Source organism: Ceratotherium simum, chromosome 38, assembly GCF_057802395.1.
Source record: "Ceratotherium simum simum isolate JZ-2026a chromosome 38, ASM5780239v1, whole genome shotgun sequence".
Classification (NCBI taxonomy): Eukaryota; Metazoa; Chordata; class Mammalia; order Perissodactyla; family Rhinocerotidae; genus Ceratotherium; species Ceratotherium simum.
The window spans coordinates 12,906,732-12,921,576 of record NC_141937.1 but is presented as its reverse complement, the minus strand read 5'-3'; the positions used below and the strand labels follow the sequence as shown (position 1 = coordinate 12,921,576).

The following is a 14,845-nucleotide window of genomic DNA, read 5'->3' as shown; positions in this document are numbered from 1 at the left end:
AAAAAATTTTTTTCAGGTAGGCAAGTTGTTAAGGATAGACATTTTAATATATTTTAAATTTTTAATTATTGTTGTAAATGTAAAAGGAAGTCCTTCCTTAGAACTTTGGGTACAAGCCAAAGGCGCAGTGTCACTAACTATAACTGGTAAATGATGGCAGGGTTCCTGGTTCTGGTCAGTGCTGCGGGACCACAACCTACGATCAGATATTTGTCCTTGTTTTTTTTGAACAGGGGAAAGTGTTCAAGAGCCATGGGAACTTTATTTCCGTCCTCTTCCCAGGTGGAGACAACTGTCCACTAGTTGCTGTGATGGGGAGTGTTGGTTTCGTCAGTGTCCACACGTTCCTCCTGGTCACACATTCCTCCTGACTCCAAATGGACATGCCCTTAGGGAACGAGGGAGTTGTTTTCCCCATCACAGGTGTCCCTTCTTAACAGAATCTGTAAACAGCGTTAACTGTTGACTTTCCAAAAATACACTGTAGGTGGTCAGGTGTTCTTAAATGGAGGAGACGTCTCCATGACTTAGGATGCTGGTTTCATGTGCTACAGGGTTGGCCTGAAGAGGCTTTGTTTTCCACACTAAATGGCCCCAGAATGCCTTGCTTTGAGTGTCGGGGGACCACTCCTCCCTCCCCTCCCCTCCCCCACACACCCTCTCTCACTTTCCCACACTCTCACACCTTCTCTCTGTCTTAATTTAGAGGAAGCCCTGAAGAGCACCTTGTCTAAAATGTGTCCATCCCAAGCCCCTGTGACTGTCTTTTCCCTACTCTGCCTTTATAGCACACTTCTGTTTCCTCGTTGATTTCTTTCTCCCTACGGGCATGTGCGCTCCCTGAGGACAGAGACAGTGCTTTATTCAGCCCTTTGTCTCCAGCGCCTAGAACAGTCCCAGGCAGATGGTAAGTTACAGTAATTACCTGATGCAGAAAAAGGAGAGAACTTGTAAAGGGCATGTTCTTACAATCAGGGATAAGTAGTAAAGGATAAACCTCCTGACGGACATCTTCAGTTCTGGAGTGCCCATCGCACTGTGGACATGAAGACTGCCTGTTCTGTTAGCTCAGGGTGCCTGAGATACCCACCCACTCGACTCCCTAGTAGGGTGCTAAATAAACTACAGGACACCCAATTAAATAGCTTCAGACACACAACAAATAAGTCTGTCCCATGCAGTATTTGGGACATACTTATACTAGAAATTATTTCTTGTATATTTTCATTTGCTAAATTGGCAACTCTACCCTCTAGTTCCCTGATATGTATTGATTTGCATATGTTAGGATGTTTCAGTGTTCTTTACAGTTTCCCTAAAAGAAATCAGCTCTGATGTCAGCCTTGCCCCCAGTATATGGCACCCCTGATTAGAGCCATGGTTCATTTGGAACCTTTCAACTGAAATACACATGACGAGTGGTGGTCATGAATGAACCCTCCCCTAACTCCTCCTCTTTTCCTCCCACTCAAGAAAATACACTGAGTATAAATGGCAGTGACTGTTACAGGGAAAACCTTGAATCCTTTCTGACTTATAATTTAAAACAAATAATTTTCAGATTTGGACTTTATTATTGTAAGTAACCCTAAGAAATGACTTGAGACACCTCTCTCAGCTGACTGCAGATTGACTCTGAGGATAAGGATGGGTGGGCTAGAATTTAGTGCTAAAAAGTAAGGATTGTGGATTTTATTTCACTTCACAGATGTGTTGCTTTCTTTGCAAGAGACAAAATATCTTGGATGCAAAGAGGACCTTTCTAAAGAGATAGAGGTGGTTGAGTACAAGCTCACCTCACTACTAGAAAAACACCCCAAGCATGGATATCATTAATAGTGAGTTGACAGTTTCATTTTTACATGTAACAAACAAAATCAGAATCCATCTAAATCTACTGACAAGGCCATTTAAATAGTTGTAGTAAAAAGCTTTTGAAAATGCAAAGGACTATGTAAGTGAGAAATGAGTATATCTTTTTTTTAGTTTGTATTCACCAGCAAATATTTAGTTGTTACTTAACTGTAGAACCTGCCCAGGCAGTTTAAGAAACATCAGAGCCCTGAGGCACAGTTGGAACAAAGCAAAAATAAAGAATATACCGTAGTATCCACGGAGATAATTTTTAAATTGTTACTATGCAAGTAATTGAGGATTGATATAAATTAAAAAAAAAGACAAACCCTAATACACTACCACAAGCTACCAAATTGTAGCTTGAGTTTCATTTCTTTTTCTTAAAGAAGAAATAAATAAATAGACGTATTTATTTAGGCCCTTTGGTTACAGTCAAGTATCTATTGTCAATACTTTTGACGTCCCCGAAGCATGGTTATTTTGAGTATAATGTAAGCAAAAGAGTGGCATGTGAATATTCCTGTCACCTGGGACCTCTGAGTTTTATTTTATTAAAACCACGAGTAGTAGGCTGCCTTCTTCCCTGCGTCACGATCTGAGCCCCGTTCTGGTGTGTTGGTGTCAGTCCAACTACTACACTGTAAACGTTGGACACCTTCTCTAGAGCGACACTCTGTTAAGCATCCTGGGAGATGTTCCAGAGAGTGAGCTATAGAAAGTGAAAAAATTTGTAGCTTGTCATGATTCCAGAGGGAAAGCAAGCCAGAAATTTTGACAAAATTTTTGGCAACTAGATCCTCTCAAGATGATTTGCTGACGTGCACTTTGCTAGCAGCTCAAACCCAATGGCGGGTCATCGATGCAGAGGAGCATTTTGATGGGTTGGGTTCATCTTACAGTTTCGCAGAAGTTTCCTCTCACTCGACCTGCACCAAAAACATCGAGCACCACTCTGAGCTGGAGACCCTTGTTGGGGTGCGGTGTAGTCCTCTGTTCAGGAAAGATCACAGAAAAGAGGATAGACTTGGGGTTCAAGTGTAGGCTCCACCCGGCAGTAGCAGTAGGAGCTGAGGAGGTGACTCGGCCTCTAGGACCTGGTGTCCTCATTTGTGAGATGAGGTTTATAGTGGCTGCTTGAAGATCAGGAGAAGGACTGAGGCCCAGCACCCACCTCGCGCCTGGCACCTGGCTCAGGTGAAGCAAACCCACTTTCCTCCCCCGCCCCCCGCCGCCACTGCAATGATAAGTTGCCAAGCCTGCTTCAGTTCCCTTGCCAGGATTTACAAAGGCTCCCTAAGTGCAAGCAGTCATTTAAGGAAAAGGGTAAATAGTTAAGGGCAGGATTGTCCAAAGAGGCAGCCGTATTTTCTTTGAAATTGCCAGAGAGGACACAGGCCTTTGGATGTGTTTAGTGGCAGGTGGTTGGAAAAGTAAGTAGCAGTTTCTTTTGAAGATACAAAAAGACAACTGAATTGCAGACTCTGATAAATTGGCTGTCTAAAATGGACATCATTTTCTTGTTGCGTAATACTTTCTTATGAATAGTTGGCAGTCAGGGCTATGCTCAAGTTGTCCGGGACCTGTTGGAACTTTGTTTTTTCGGTTCTCCTGTCTCCCAGCCCAGCTACTTATGCCATGAACACCTAGCCCTGTGCTTGCTTCCGATCCGGGTTTACCCTGCTTCATAGACCTTGGCTGTAGGCAGTCCTGGGTCAGTGCCATCCTTGTGCTGGGCCGCAAGGAGTTCGTTTGTTTTCACAGTCTGCTTATCAATCCTATGCAAATGATAAATGGACTTACAACTTAGAGGGGTTTTGTGGCCTGTTTCCCAGTGTATATATGATTGGGGGAAAAGAGGGAGAAACTTAAAGTGAAAAAGAGAATACTTAGGATCAACTTGTGTTCCTGATATTTTTACAACACCTGACACTGAATGGAAAAGGTGATTTCCTCTTGAATTCTTATTTGTAAAGTGAATCAAGCTTCCCTTTGATATACATTATACTTCCAGGGAGGGATTCATTTCCAGGGAAACGTTTCAGTTTCCCAAAGTGTGATGCTTGATGTTGACAAGGATCTAGCTCTTAAGAGGCCGCAGGAAATCTTGAAGGATGTTAAGTGTCAATCCAGAAAATAACCCCTGAGTTCACAAGAAGAGAGTCTCATCCTAGGGAATCTCCAGGAATTCTGTGTGGTTCCAGGGGAAGACTGCATTTGTAGTGGCCCCTGATTTGACCTGATTCATTGATACTGCTTAAAATCATTTCAGAACGAGTTTCCAGACAAAAGTTGTATATGTTAGATCAGTGGCTTTCAAACTGTATCTCAGAGACTGTGGGGCAGGAGCACACAGGGTCGCGTAAGGGGCTGGGCAAACCGGCTTCTGCCTAAGCCGCTCGGCATTCATCTATCTGTGTTACATGTTGGACTCTCACAGTTTGGAAATAGAAAGCTAATTATAAACTAATGCTTGAGTGCCCTGGCATTCTGGCTCTAACATGTATGGTTTCAGCTCTTCCAAGCTGCCTCATAGTGTGTAATAATTGGTCATTTTGCTAAGGCACAGAAGTGAAGAGGCTTGGCTGCAATGCAAGTGGGTGACGATGTGTCACTTAGCTGGTGAGTCGGCCCAGTTGACTGCCGTCATTCAGGTCTCCACTTGGCCGTTTTCTACTCATCATTGCATACCCGTTTTAGGGGGAAATTACATACTATAATGGGATTTGTAACTTGGGGGTTTGCTAACATCTGAGATGTGTCCCTCACAAATGCCTTCTGTGAAAAGGCACGGGACTCTGGACAGCTGGACAGAATGCAGGTGCCGTGGTCCAGGGAGTTATGAGATGTGTCCAGGGATGTCCCGTGCCGCATCACCTCAGGAGCAGTGAGGGAATTCTGTGTGGGGTACAGATGCAGTTCACATCAGACACTTCAAATGAAGAGATTTTCTTATCCCAAATCCTGGCCAAGGCTTCTGAGGAATATGATTATGGAAAGCCACTCATTTTTTTAAAAAAATCATGTCTCATTCTATTCTGTGCTTTCAGATCTGCCCAAGACAAATGTTCCTGAGACTGTGCTGTGTTTGTAGAAAAAGAATATCTATTAATGGTTCATTAAGTTGGATCATGTTTGGAGTTCTCTGTGAGCTTGTTAAAATAAGACACTGTGCCTTCCTGAAAACTATTCTTCTATATATAAAAAAAAAGACATGCAATTCAAGTATGGTGTTTCCCCCTGACATCAGAGTTATTGCTTGATGTGCTGAGGGGACCTTGGTTGAAGCACAGGCTGATGACCGTTGGATGTGGAATAGCTGGTCGAGTCTTCCATGAGTCCTCTCTGCTCTGTGGTTTTAAGTGTAAAGATGACCCTAATTGTTGCATTTGCTAATGCTGCACTGTGCCCACTCTATGAATGGGGAGGCTTAGTTCTGTGCACGCTAGAGAAATGAAGACAGATGCACGCAACTCAGAGAACTTATCAAAACAGGCATGAAAGCATTTACTAGTTAAGTCCCTCCAAACACACATGAGGAATAATAGTCTCTCTTTTTTTTCTTCTCTTAATTTCACTCGCTTACCTTCCTAGTGGTTCTTTTAAACAGCCAATTCCCTATTTTAAATACTTATTCTAGGTAAGGAGATGAAGCTTGTGCTTACAAAGTAAAGATCTGATGGAGGCATAATGGAGTCTGCTATGAGGGGCAGCCTGTGTCTGAGGCCAGCTCTTCCCAGGGCTCGCTGTCCCACAGGGCTGTGGCTGGGTGTTCCTGTCCTGAGAACGCCAGTGGTCACCTTTCCTGGGGTTGTATTTTATGACATGCAAGAAAAGTGAGTGGCTTCTCATTTCCTTGACTAAGACATGTCAACTCTCTGCCACTAATTGAGTTTGCACATTAGTTTCTGCAGCTATTTAGAAGAAAGCATCAGCTCAGCGGGGCGGCCATATAGTGTCCCCAGTTCAGTTGTGAAGACAGCTGAAGACGCCAGATTGAATTTGCTTTAAGCAAACTGGATATATGAAAATGGAAATTTAAGAAAAATGAATGATTGTTCACTTTTCAAAAGGTTCCTTTGCCTTACAAAAAAGATTAACGATAGGATTTCTTTAAACACCAGCTTCTTCCAGTGCTCTAGAAATAAGATTTAATTAATGTCCTGTGTTTCTAGAGCATACTTTATGCGTAAAAGTGGCATGCCTATAAAACATATTGAAAATCCTTTAAAATTAACTGTTTAAATTATTGAAAATTTATCTAATGGGTTGAGTTTTACTAAAAGAATGTTAATAGATTTTGCTCCAGCCTGGGGGAAAAGAAGAATACATCCTCCTACCAATAGTTTGAAAATGACAAATTTAAAAATGAGGGCAGTGCATCATGTCACCTGCCACTCATTAATCCTACAGTATCTGTTCTCGGAATCCCAAAGTCAACCCCTTTAACCTTTAAGCTAGAAGGAAAGCTGTTTAACGCAGGCTGTCATGTAAAATTCATGAGCACTCAGCATGAGCCCCCAGCCTAAAGGTCTTCAGGCAGTCGAGGTGTTTCCACTGCCAACAGAATGAATATCAAAGGGCTGCTTTATACAGGTGGTCTAAAATGATTAGGGCCAGCCCTGGTGGCCTAGCAGTTAAGTTCGGCATGCTCCACTTCGGCAGGCTGGGTTCGGTTCCCAGGCATGGACCTACACCACTCCTCAGTGGCCATGCTGTGGAGGCGGCTCACATACAATAGAGGAAGATTGGCCACAGATGTTAGCTCAGGCCAAATCTTCCTCAGCAAAAAAGAGGAAGATTGGCAATGGATGTTAGCTCAGGGTGAATCTTCCTCAGCAAGAAAATAAATAAAATAAAATGATTGGGGGTTTAGCAGGTAGACTTTTATACTTCCAGGATGACTCTTGAGGGTTATTTCACTTTCTTTTATTCAGTCCTTCATTCAATGTTGAACGTCCATTGAGAAGCCCCGTGTCGAGGAGTCAGGATCTTACAACAACAAAGACAGGCCTTGGCTTTGCTCTCGTGGAGCCTGCAGTCTCGTCTTCCCATCCCGTAAATGTGAAGTCTGTCTCAAGGTTATAGAATGACTCCTTTGATAACCTGTTCTTTTCCTCTTTCTCTTTCCGCTTCTCATCTTCTCTCCCACCCCCAACCCCAAAGTTCAAGGTGTCAGGGTGTCAAAGTGCAGACTTGTCAGGTCATATGTGAGCAGTTAACAGAATTTTTTTCTTGTATCTCAACGAGGGCATAAGCTTTGACTTTTTAAAAAATATAGATGTACTAATTCCTAGTTGCTTGTAGAGATTCTATCCTTGGAATAGGAATGGCCCAAAGAGAGAGAATGTTGGGAGGTGGAGGAGGAAGGAGGAGGTTAGTTTGGTTGTTGGGGCTGGGAGTGGGATAGAGAAGGGAAGGATCCTGACTCTGTAATGGCCAGAGTGGTGTGGAGTTTGTGGTCAGTAGAATCACTGATGCCTGTCCATGCAGAAGGTGAGGGGCTGTGGGCCTCTTTCGTTCACTTTTTCAGTCAATCACAGAGGCGCTCACAGTCAAGGAGAGGAGGGAGAAGACGATGATGGGAACAGGGCTCTCCCAGGGGTATGGACCACAGGAGGCTGGTGACTGGACCTCAGCCATTTGAGAAGGCCTTACAGAGGAGCCAGCCATCAAGGAGAGTGTTTTCAGTGGCTCACTATGCACTTTCAAGAGCATTCCAGGTAGAGGGGATGGCAAATGTCAGCTTCACTCTTATAACCTGAGCATCGGTGAGCATGTCTGCTCTCCCCTTCTGTCACCAGGGCTACCTGAGAACATGACTGGCAGCAGGAAGAATCTATACCCTTCCTACCTCCTCTGTGATGGACACTTCCCACACAGCCCCTCACTTAATCCCCACAGTTAGCGTCGAGAGTGGGTATTAATCTCCATTTTACAGTTGAGGAAACTCAGTAGCTAAGGAACTTGCCCATGGATTGCACACCTAATAAAGAGCAAAATCAGTGATGCAAGCCCAGTGTGTCTGGTTCCAGAGTACACACTTCTCACCAGAGGCTGAACTGCCTCTCCATAAAAGAGCTTGCTGGAGGGGTTCTGCCAGACCCTGAGACCCTGTGCTCTGGAACCCTGCGCCTCCCTCTCACCAGCTCATGTGAGACTGGCCGTCAACACTTATGCAAACAGCTGAGTCTATTATGGCCCAGAAGTCTGTGTTATATTTGGATCAGTCAAAAGTCTGTTATATTTTGATCATTCATGCCAAGTGGCATAATTTTTCAGGCTATAATATCTGAGACATTGGAATTAAATGAATAAGGGACATTGTGGGACATACAGTGTATTGTAGGACAGGAAATCAGAGCATCATCTAGATTCCCAGTCTTTGTGTGCCCATGGGCAAGTGTGAAACTTCTGAGCTTCAGTTTTCTAACGTTTAAAACGAGAAATTAGTGCCCTGCAGTTCCTAAGGTCTGTTTTAGCACTAATGTGATGACTCTTTCTATTATGTTGGAATTAAGCAGCAGTTTTGGGGAATCTCAAAGATTGTATGCACAATTCATGTGTGGACATGACACAGGAAACAAAACGTGATCTCAATATAATAGAGGAGCCCAGGGTATCCCCATCATAGAAATAAACTTCCCTAATAGGAAATAATCGCCTTTCTTTTGATTATTCTTACACTTGGTACTTGGAAATGCCTGACTTCATTCTGTTCTGATCTAATGGAACATCACTCCACACATTTTAAGTAGGTTTTTAACTACAGAACAAGAAAACATTTAGCAAATGATGGTAGAACATGTCTGCACACACTGATCCTTTTAGATCTGTGCCAGCCGTCCTGCTCCCATATGGGCTGACCAAATGGACCAGCTGGACGAGGCAGATTGGGGCCTGGCATCCGTGAAGAGCTCTGGCGCTTTCCTTTCAGTGTGGCAGGGCTGGCTGAGGCTTGGCTCTGAAAGTCTGTTTGAAAAGACCTAGTTTTCCTGGTATTGTTCCATCACCTCCTTATTCAGCCCACTGGTGATTAATCCAGTCGCATTCGCACTGGAACGAATCACACACTGGGGAGGTTTTCTGTCCGCTGGTTTCGTAATCACACGCCGCCTCCTCTTGTGGAGGAATTCCAGATCAGCTTTGCTGATCTCTGGCAGCTCTGATGAGAGTTTTACTGGGGGAAGAAGTGAAGGAGATTAATTACAAAGGAGTCTGAGCTTCTCTGTAGATCCATGTCATTCTTGCCTTCTCTTTCTGAACTGTAATTCAGAAGTGATTCTTCAGGCTGTAGGCAGTTTCCAGCCAGGCAGTTTCATCTGGAAGTCAGAACACATTTACTTAAAGAGGAAAAATGCAAAATAGACCACAGAAGCCTTTACGTTGTAACTGAAGTTAATTTCTGTTTCTCCATGCAGTTGGCCGGCTGGTAGTTGTTTCTCTGGGAGGCGCTCTGCCTGGTGCTTACTCCCTCGTGTTCTGTGACCCTGTATAATTGACGTGGAAACCTGGTCACTATTTCTAGAGCCAGGTTTCTGTGACTAAGAAAGGATATGCTGTTTTGGAAGCAGTTGGGCCTCCCCTGCAGTCCTGGTCACTGCTGGCCCCTCATCAGCAGTGTTTCAGGTCACGGTATGAGTGGCCACTCACATATCTAGTAGTTCAGGTATCTGGGGGGCAGCACCCTGTGAGAGGAAAGGCATAGGATTGATCAGGCACACACAGCTTGAAATCTGGTCTCTGCCACGTTCTGGCTGTGTCCTTTTGGCTGGGTTATTTAACCTCTTTGAACCGCATTTGCAATGTCGGATTAGCCAATGTATCTACTTTTGCAGTGCTGTTTGCATAGATTAAGTGAGCTATGTATGTCAGTTACCCGGAATCAGTGGACCCCCAGTGAAACACAGCTAAATAAAGAGCACCTCTGTGTCAGTATGCCTTAGTTGTGCCCATTTTATAGAAGAATAACTGTGCCATTTGCAGCAAATACATCATTTATGGCAACTTGAGCTGCAGAAACTGGTTCTAGAACTTTTACAATTCCCTCCAAGGATTATTTCTATTGCAGGCACTGCTACTTCTCAGTTTATTAAAAAAAAAAAAAAAAAAAAAAAAAAATTTATCCCTTGTACCATGTTCTCATTGAAAAGTGGAGCTTTGGGCCTCTGACTCTTCATTTACTATGAAATTATAGCCGATATTATGGGGGATCATGACGCACACTGTCAACTGCTAACAAAGAGTGACCTAGCTATTTAAGGAGTTTGGAATAAGCCACCTGTCTGGAGTGTCCTCGTGGCAGTGGATCTTTGGAGCAGCTGGGTGACGAGGCTTTAGATGCAGTAGCTTATGTTGGATTCGACACCTAAAGATGGAGTTCCATAGCATCTATAGACACTTCTGCGTAGTGGTCCAGCATCCACAAAAACCGAACACAGAATGGAGGGAGCAGGAACTGCGGATTTACAGCTCACTTGGCTTTGGGTTCCACCTCTGCTGTTTGCCATCTGATGCGGGGCAAGGCACTTCTGCAAACTTCATTTTCTTTGTGGAGACAGATATATCTATTTTGTAGGGTATTCCGTATAAGGCACTTAATGTATGAGGGCTAATAGTAGTAACAAAACTGCAGAAGAGATGAATAATAGTGATAAGTCGTTAATTCATCGATACTCAGTGTTACTAGTCAGAGACGGGATGTAGCAGAGAAGGAGCTCGGGGAATCGGAAGACCTAGTTCTCACTCCCACTTGGTGACTCGGTGACTCGCATACCCCTGTAACGCCGAGGAAGTTGCCTAAGACCTGAAATCGTGGCCTTCTCTTGTGTTGGCTGGGTCCCTGTTATAAGGACCAGGGAGTTCATAAACATGAAGGGGCTTTGAAAACTAAAGCGCTCTCCAAATATACGATGTGTGAGCATTGTCGCCCTCTCTCTGTATTGTTACTTGATGTTTACGTTTTAATATCCACCCTCTTCAGTGATGGATCATTTTACATGCTCTTGTAGCGATTCCATCAGGCACTTTGGATATATACTAACACATCCCAGAAAACCACGATCGTAAAAATACTTGCCAGAATTCCATAGTAAATCTTGCTTACTGTTTGCTTATTTCAAGTTCATTTGTCAAGACAGAAATATTTATTTCTCTTACTTGGCAACAAAGAAACACAGAAATTGTCTGTGTTGGTATATGTGCGTGTGTTAATAGATCATTCTTTCGTGTCCCCACCCACAATTTGAGTAAATTTCTTTTTCCTTTTGTTCCCCATTGTGATCTCTGTGCCTCTTACCACACAAACGCTGATTTGCCCTGGAAAACAACCCTGTCCTGTTAACCTGGCAGAGCTCACCCAGATTTCAGAAGATGGCTCTGTAACGTCTGTCTTGTAGACACTGGGAGTCGAGTGACTGAGCTTGTTTTCCTTGTCGTCTTCTTTCTTGAGTAGCTTCTAAGTCAACATTGGAAGGATAAACTCATTGGGTAAACTCGTTAGCGAAATATTTAGAATAATCCAAAGTAATAGACATCAACTATTACTTTGATAGTAGAGATTGATATCTGGTGCCAGTTTTGTTTTGTGTGGCTCGTTCACACATTTCACCCAGTTGTGTCTCCCCTTATGCCAAAACCACAGCAGAAAGATGAAAAAAATTATTTAGCCGTTTTTCTTGTCATTCATGGCAGGCAGGATGTCTTCAAAAATACGTAGTAGTGTGATATGATATAACATAACGTAATATAAATAATAAATGGTTGTTTTGGCATCATCTAAGTTTTACCAGCGACAGAGGCATTAAGATCAAATCAAAATCGCTAAGTACAATTTTTCAAGCTTGTTACTAATGGGACGAATTGCCCGAAATTTCCAAATATTTAGCCTAATTCTTGGTTGTCCATAGCTCTGGTAGCTGGGGAAGTCACATTAAACTTTCCAGCTTCAGCTCATTATCATTTTAACCAGGTAGGGTGAGGTAGTTTAGCATAGACGTTGAAAGCATCAGTTTTAGAGTCAAACTTCCTGTGCCTAGCTCCCACCTCAGCTTACCAGATGTGTGTCTTGGCAGAAGTATTGACATAATTACTTAAACTAATCTATCTAGTTGGATTTTAGGGCTATGTAGTATACTTATTAGTGTATTTTTCAGCTTTTATATAATTATTTCTTAATTTAAGAAAACCAGCAGTTACCCAAAAAATGATACTTCTTAGATCTTAAGAGAGCAGAAGATCTGAAACATGTGGAAATGTGTATTTTCAGAATTTTACACCCATATAGCTTAATCATATTATTATTTAAGAAGGTTTTAATTGACTTTAGATGCCAATAGATATTTTGAGATTTCTCTGGAAGTTCAGCTGATTCTCAACTCCAAGCTGAACTAGACCATAGGCATCCCAGGTGTAGGTATTTTCTAAGCCTAACCATTGCCACAGACTGAAATGGTTGTACCTGGTTGTGCTCTTAGGAGCTATGAAGGCAGGACCATATGAACCATTAATGTGGTTGGATTGGCCTTCTTTTTAGACCTCATCCACTGAGGTCCTCTTGGTCTATATGTGAAGGAACCAAGGCCCGGCAAGGTTAGGTGACCTTATTACTGGCGGAATTGCGTCTGGAGCCTGGGCATGCGGACTTCCAGGACAGGGTCTCTCCTGAACCATTCCAGCATGAGGAGGGAGATGAACACTGCATACTCTGGTTCTTCCTGCTCTACAGGAAGAAGACATGGCATTTTAGAGCACAGAAATTCATCAAACATTGAAACATTTGCTGTTGTATTGACACCATCCCTTCTTTAGGAATTATCTTGGGAAAAAACTAGGAAAAGTTATTCCATTGACCAGTGATGACCAGTTATTGTTCCTTTTGTCAACAGGCAAGATGATGAATGAAGTTCTGGCAGCTTCCTGTGTCCCAGGCCTTGTAGAAATAAATGAGACCTGCTTCAAAGTTCTAATGTGCATCACATCGGATCTTGTTTAAGGAAGCATTAAAAGGAACCCGCCGTTACCTATTGAGAAGGCTCTGTGCTCTCAGGCATTGTTTCTGATTGAATCCAGAGGTTGCAAGCATGCCTCCCTGTATTACCTGTTGGAGCAGGTTTAATTTTATAAATTTGAAACACAAACTCTATGAGTTTCTAGTTCATAATTGTTCTTTTTGAGGATCCACTCAGATGAACAGTATTGCAGCTGTAATAGATATGCACTTCCACAGGACCAGAATTGATTGGAATATAAATGGCAACAAGCTCCATCTGTAGCATCATCCGGTACCAGTGATGGAAAGGACAGATTGCAAGGAAACCCTTCAGGGGAAAAAAGTCATATTGTTTGGAACTACAGATTACTAGAACCATCGCTTTAGTGAACCAAGGCTTTTTTCTTGAACACAACGTGCATAGACTGTGTAGTTCTTGACTGGTGGCTTTAATCCAATATTATCAGTCATCTCCTTGGACACTCTCAAACATTGAAAGTCTTAAGCTTTCATTTAAAAAAAAAAAATGCAGCTTTGAGAAAATCCAGGATTCAATATAGTCTTCTGGGTATTTCATTCCAGCCTTCGTGTCCTGTTATTACCAACAGCAGGTACCCAGGTGGTAGATGAGAAGCCTAGTGGGAGAGGAAGGAATTGACAAGGAATGGGCATATTACATTGTATCGTAAACATACTTTATAAGTACATTTCTTATTATTAGCTTCTTATTCAGGCAGAGATTATAAAAGTTTGTTGCAAATATCCAGACCAGGATTTGTGTTTTGGAAATAATCAGTGTTCACAATACCTACAGGGGGGAAAAAATACAAAAACTCAAATATGAGCACTCTTTACACATAAAAGAATATTTTTTATTGTTCTTTTATTTGTTTTGGCTCTGTCACAAATTAAAGTGCTTGGAATGCTGTAGTCTGTGGTCTCTTGAAATTTAATCAATGAGAACCTAACACTTTCACAGTATGCTGTCACTTTGGACATTCATAATAAAAATTGAAACTAATTTTGCTTGTTAGTCATTTGTTTTGCTGTGTAGCTTAGCGCATCTTTCGTGGTTCATCTTTGCAGTTTGTATAGCCATGTATCTAGGCACAGTGATGCACACATGGTTCAGGCCTTTCACAGTCTCTTACGTTCAATCGCTGTCATTTTTTATACAGAACAACCACTCTTTGTTATTTGTTGAAAGGCTGAGATCTTTTTGAATGCCAAAGTCTCTTTGATTGTGCATTCTACAACAGGGATTAAAGATAATTCCTAAGGATTGCACCTTATCTTTCTTGAGTTTCTGATTATACTGTATTTTCTATTAAATTGATTATAATGTAATTATATTTTGATTAGAATATATTTTCTATTAAATAAGGAGAAAACTGGAAAGGCTATGGGTAATATAGCCTCAGCTATAGGCTTTTCAATCACTTCTTTTTTGTTATACTGACTCTCTGCCCGGAGTGTTGGAGTATATTTTTATGTATTCCACAATATTATGGTAAAAAATAAAAAAATAAAAAAAACTCCAAAGAAATCCAAACACATGAGCCTATAGAAAACTTAGACCTTGCAGAGCACTTTTACTAAATTTGGTACAGAAGTAAGAAAAGACCCCTTTCCTTCTATTCTTTTGTATCTAAATCTGCAGTTGGTAATAGACCAGTCATCTAGTTCCCACCTCCCACCCCACCTGACTCCCCACCACCCCAAAAGGAACAGCGTGAGTTTGGGGATTAATATGGACACTCTAGTGCATATATGAGCAAATGATTTTGGAACTCTTAAATTAGGAAAATACATAAATGAACAGGAGCGTCTGGGGTGCTTTTCAGTGGATGGAGTGGAAGGAGAAAGCAGAATAGCAAAGAGAGTTAAAAATAGGATCATGCCCTCAGAACTGAGCGCGTGTGCCGTCTTGGCACTTGGCTGGAGGTGCGTTTCTAACGATCAGGTGGACAACCAGGGGCCATCTGTTAGAAGAAGAATCTT

The 14,845-nt window shown here is 42.3% G+C and overlaps 1 protein-coding gene across 2 annotated transcripts in view; it reads left to right on the top strand.

Moving 5' to 3' along the window:
- The window catches only part of SCAF8 (SR-related CTD associated factor 8), a 201,569-nt gene that overhangs the window by 128,962 nt on the left and 57,762 nt on the right, over window positions 1-14,845 (top strand). The window contains exon 22 of one of the 2 annotated variants that reach the window (XM_087425113.1): window positions 12,741-13,865. The exons of the other annotated variant lie outside the window; for it this stretch is intronic. The gene's annotated coding sequence lies outside the window, so the exon portion shown is untranslated. Of the gene's footprint in view, window positions 1-12,740; window positions 13,866-14,845 lie in introns of those variants that run through there. 2 annotated transcript variants of the gene reach the window in all.